Source organism: Thunnus maccoyii, chromosome 7, assembly GCF_910596095.1.
Source record: "Thunnus maccoyii chromosome 7, fThuMac1.1, whole genome shotgun sequence".
Classification (NCBI taxonomy): Eukaryota; Metazoa; Chordata; class Actinopteri; order Scombriformes; family Scombridae; genus Thunnus; species Thunnus maccoyii.
Genome location: NC_056539.1, coordinates 25,468,912 through 25,474,911, shown reverse-complemented (window position 1 = coordinate 25,474,911; position 6,000 = coordinate 25,468,912).

Genomic DNA, 6,000 nt, shown 5'->3' with positions numbered 1-6,000 from the left:
AGAGGGAGTGCGAAGAAGAGAGAGAGATAGAGAGGCAGAAATGTCAGTATGATGACATGCCACGATTAAAATCATACGCTGATAGTTGATAAATGACAACAAACTTTGGGCCAAAATAAATCAATTTCAATAGAATCGCTACTATTAGCGCATTTGCTCGTGGAGACGAAGTAAAGTCACGCCGCAGAGTTCAACTTTGGTGAACTTTCACATACAAATTTGCACAATTGACCAACTACAAACCCTCTTGACAGCGCTGACCTTTGAGAGAACGGAGAGAGCTGGAGAGTCCAAAATGGAGGAAGCTATCATGTTAGCTTAGTTGTATCATCCATTTTTTTAAATCACCCTGCTTTGCGGGAGTTTAAACTGCTCCACCAAATAAATACAACATGGTTTGTAATCAGCTGTGAGACAGGAGTGAATGATACAAATACATTCTCTTGAATTAATTTGCAACCAAGTAATTGCTAAACTTTCAGCACAACCTGGTGTGACTGAATACACCACAGCAGTTTTTCACAGCAGACATTATGACTTTTGTCATAGCCAGAAAAGCACACGTGTAACTAGTAGCGTTAATAACAGCTCTGTACTTTCTGGTTCCAATAGTTTATATTGTTTTGCCTGGAGGAGTCTGAAGGGAGGGTTGGTGTGTGTGGGGATAAGGGGATAATATGATATAGTTCGGGCAGTATTATACTTGTTTTACTTTTATAATTCATTTTTTTCTTTGTCCTATGTCTATTTATGTTTAAAAAATAATTTTAAAATATTCTCAAAAAATAAATAAATGGTGCAATAGGAAGCAAGCTAGCATGCATGTCCCTGGAACTGGAACATGAATGGTATTATTGTTTAAGACGCATACAGTACCATATAATAACAATGTCCCTGAACCTTTGCTGCATATTGTACCCCTCTCTCACTCCTGGTTGTAGTTTCACTGTGACATTAAAAAAAAAAAGCCAAAATCTTAAAATACAAGAAGGTACTAGGTTAAAAATAGGTAGCCTGACTGGGTGAAAGTGTCTGTGGTTTAAAGGAGCACACATGCACACACACAATCTCTTCCTTGTTTGCACTTAAACCAAAAGATAGAAGTCTTTGAAAGAGACGTAGATTAGACGTAGACAGACGTATATTTCAATGCACATAGTACAATACAATAACAACCACAAGAAAAAACACAGATAACGACACAGCTAAAATCATGAATAAATTAGCACGCCCATTACTCTCGTACTGCTGGGCCCACGGCCTCATTGAAATATAGGTCTTTTCAACACATATACCTAATATACTAAAAAAGAACATTTAAAATGATTCAGTGGCTTGTGTGAACACATTAATTTTCAGTACTAAAAATATATTTTTAAGCAGGTCTTGGGCCCTACTTCTTTCTTGTGTGGAATGCATAATGGATTCCTATGTAATCCATTATGGCTGCTGAGGGAGCGAGAGATAAAGAGTCTTCAGCAGCAGCCACCCGGGGTTGTTCTTCTTTAAATGAAGTTTTAATAAAGAACGACGGAAAGGCTGTACAAGGTCAATTATCAGACTTTGCCCATCCTCTGATACTGTTCTCGGATCCCTGTGCTTAGTTAACCATAATAGCTGTCAGTCATAGCCTGCTGATCTACACGTAAAAATGTCAGACACCCAGACGAAGGCTGAACCTATCTATCCAACACCTCTGTCAGTGTACGTTTACTGTTGACTATTTTTCGTCCTGACTGGCACATAAGGTCGCCACTGTCACAGACAGGCAAATCAGGAGAGCTGACTGTGGTCGACGTTCATTTGTCAGTGCCCTTGTTGAGGAGGATATCTCTTTATGCATCAAGAATACGTTAAAAGTCACTGGGGGGAGAGGTGGAGATATTAATTTCATCTGTCCGGGTGCTCGCTCAGCGTTGAAAGTTGAAAGGCCCCCCAACCCGTCTCAAAGAGTGAGGTGGATTTAATGTACGGGGTGCTTATGAATACACTTATGTATTCATTTGAGCAGTAAACGCCGGGCTGGGTCCCACACAGAAAAACAAACTGCCTAGCTTCCGGCAGCCATTTTAATTAAATGCCATGGATTGTCAAATTTATCGATCCCCCCCCTCCCCTGACACAAGCCTGAAGGATGTCCTGTGCCATTTCCATATCTTTAGCGGCTTCTCCTGCTAATGTGAGGTGAGGGATGGAAGTAGATGGAGGTCTGCTTGGCTAAATTGGGCCTGGCTCTCACAGCTTGGAGCTGAGGGAGGGAGTGGGGTGTAAATGGATGCAGATAGGCTAAAGGGGGGGTTGCACATGTCCTGAAGCGATAGCCTCAGAGCTGTAGCGAGGCTCTCCCTCCCTCTGAGCAGATCTGTGTACAGATGGGTGTCTGACAGTTCTACAGCTGTTCTCCTAATTGTTCATTAAGTGTTTTATTGATTCCCTTATTTCAAGTACATGTGTCTTTCAGCCACTGCTCTCCATGTGAAGTGGCAGACACACATGCCACACACACACACACACACACACTAACACGCACTCACACCTTCACACACATCCTGGCTGGGCTGAGATGACGGGGCCAGCTGATGCTGAAAATGCGAGCTGCCACTTCTAATCCAGGATTCTTCTCTCTGTGGGGTCCAGCAGGGTCTGGAAAGCAGCGCTGCGCTTGACGCACCAGGCTTTTATTTTCCAAACTTTTAGCATCAATCAATTAAAGTGCTGGCAGCAGCATGGAAAAATGTTTAATTCCTTGTTAAGTGGCAGCAGCCTCAGATTGCACCTGGCTGATAAGGGAGCTTGTGTGAGTCTATTAGATCCTGATACTCTTGCCTGAGTACTTGGCGAGAGTGCAAGCTTTATTTAGGCAGAAAATGATCAAGAGAGATAGTCGGGAGGAGAGGAGAGAGGATACAGAGAGTTAGAGAAGAAAAAAAGCTGAGGAAAGAGAGCAGGACTATACAGCAGCATCATCTAGAAGCAGTTTTTTATCAGGCAAGATCATCTTCCATTGTGGATTATGGCATTCAGTGGGAGCAGCTCTCACCCTGGCCTGATCCACATTTAATCTGCGAGCAGAATTGATAAAAGCCATGCCAAGGTCCATGCTCTGGCATAAATCCTCTGTAAAAAATAGGCTAAGATAAAAAGTTATCTAGATTCCCATAAGGAATAGATTTATCCATCCACTGGTTTAAGTTCATGGCAGCACCTTGCTCTCTGTAGCCTAGATTTGACAGTCATTCAGGGAAGTCTTACTATATCTACCACATGCAATAAAAGAAGTAACCTAAATATGAGGTGGAAAAATGAGAAATCCCTGATGTTATAGTGACAGTCTCCCTCTGTGTGGGCTTTAAAGTGAGAGAATGCAGAGCACGTACAGACAAAGGCAATTTGTTTCAGTGCTTTTATGAATTTATAGAAAATGCAGCAACTAGAAAGGGTAGTATTATATGGACTGGTCACTGCTAAAGGGAGAAAAATCACCAGACAAACTGTAACCATTTCTCTTTTTTCCCCTTTGTTCTAAGCCTCACAATTTGGCTTTCAAATTGGACTTAGCGCTTCAGTGAGTCAAGTCATATACTCCCAGCCCGGGTGGTCGTCTCCATTTCTTGGGCGAGGAAATTCTGTCGGCCCTCCTGCGTTGAGTGGAGTGATAATGTTCTCTGTAAAACACAATCAGTCACCTCCCTCCTTGCCTTTGTATAAGCCTCGAGGACCCCCAATCAATACTGGCTGGCTGGGTGACTTATCATCGCGGGCCGGCCGCAGAGCTGAACTGAGCTGAGCCGAGCGGGGCAGCAGACAGTGGGCTGCATCCTGATGCAGACGTGAGGTGAGGCCTGTTGGCTGCATGAGTGACCTGCCCGCCAGGCAGTGACCAATTTGTTATGAGTCAACATGGGGAAAGATGGGAAAAGGTCTCTTTGAGAAGGTATACATGGTGGATATTTGTACAAATTCAGCCCGGAATCCAAGACAATGTATCAGAGAAGTGAATGTAATGCAGTTTACAAGTAAAAGATATTTTTCTGTGTGAGTCATAACAGGAGTAATGGGAGTATTCATGTCTCTGGACACATAAACTTTTGCTTCTGAGTTTTGTTTGTTTGTTTGTTTTTTTATTCACATAAATTCAAAATAAACTGATCAAATTTAATAGGATTCTTGATTTTATCATGAATGAATTTATTAAAACACACCACAAGTACAGAATATGATAGTGCTTTACAGTCCACAAATTACAGTGTAATTACGTGGCTATTCTAGGAGACATCTAAAATAATTATGGTTAAACTTTTTAAATTCAACAAGATTTTAAAAGCAATCAAAATGAATTCTATAGTATTTACAAAGAAACAAAACAAGAGACTTGGGAACATTTGGGAGAACAATATGATTATAGCAGGACAAAATAAATATTAAATGTAAAAATCTTGGATTATCAACATAATGGATTTAATGGCCCAATAATTTGTGTTTGATGAACTGTCTTAAGTATTATTACATGCTTACTCCTCTTGTTCATAGTAATTATGAACTAAGTAAGTGGGCTATAAAATGCAACAATAAATTAGTAGTAAGTAAGTAAGTAAGTAGTGTTTGGTCCCATTGCACTCATAGTATTGATTGGGTAACTGCAGAAAATCATGTTCATCTGGCCTTAAAGACAGTGAACCACAAGTCAGACAAACAACAGCAAATACAGCAGAAGATCAGAAACAATCACAGACGTCACTAAATGGAGTCAAGGTTAAAAGATTGAAGTGGGATGAGACGTTTAAGTTTCACAATCCCCTGCAATTCATTCTCTTTATAGGGTGCAAAGTAGTGGAGTTCAGTATTTACCCAATGGGTAGTTAAACAGTCCTGAGATCTGGGGCCTGTTTCACCAAATTACAATATGCAAGTTGCATGTTGCAATCATTTCCTCTTTGCTAATTTGAACACATTTAGCTAAACAAAAGAAACACCATATTTTTGATCCATGAACGGGCATGCGAGAGGACTGTAGAACTCGCAAATTTATCTGCAATTTGAGAGTAACAGTCATTTGTAAAACAGGAAAGTGGCACCATGCGTGATGTGCGTGTAAACAGTGCTTTCACGAAATGGGCCCCTGGTCTGGTGGACAGTGGTTTTGAATGGGAGAAGAGAAATGATATACTGAGGCAGTTATAAATAAAAAGTTCACAGTTTTATTTCATTCAATCAACAGCACTCTGTCATCTTGCGTGTTGCCTTCTCAAAATATGAGCCTGTCCGTTGTACAAAGCATTTCCGCGTTTAAGGAATCTGAAGACAATTTTCTCTTGTACCAGTATAAGTTGTTTGATCTGGCAGTGAGGCTAGTAACCCAGAGCTCAACATACACAAACAGAACTATGCGAAATTTACAGGGACTGGCAAAATCTAGCAACTACAAACACACCAGATGCTTTCACTAACTAACCTATTTGTCTCCTATCTGGAATTGCAGAAAGCAGCATGTCTGGAAAGAAGCTTTATAGTTTTTATTTTGCCCTAAATTATCTAGAACAACTTTGGATGCATGTCAAGGTTAGACAATCAAAAATATATCCAGTATATTTTGGAACTGTATCAATACACTGCAACAATTTAGCACTACAAGACAGCTGATATGAGACAAAGACAGCTTATTATTATTAATTCAAACCTTCAGAATACTTCATGTCAATCACTTTATGTAGCCAAGTGAGTTGCTGCAAACAGCCATTTGTATAATGTTGATAAACTCACATAGTCTGTTGATATCTAGAGAGCTTTCCCTGTGGAGAACTTTAATTTGGCCAGTACTCTCCTAACTGTTCTTGAAGGCCGTATAAGATGATATGTGGTCCTGAATAGTTGTCTCTTGGCCTTGCTTGCCTCTGCAGTTTTGTGACAATACTTTCAAGGCCTTTACTTAACACTAGCACTGTTGTCTCTCAGTTTATATGTGATGACCAAGGGCTAAATGCACAACCTATGGTGAAAGTA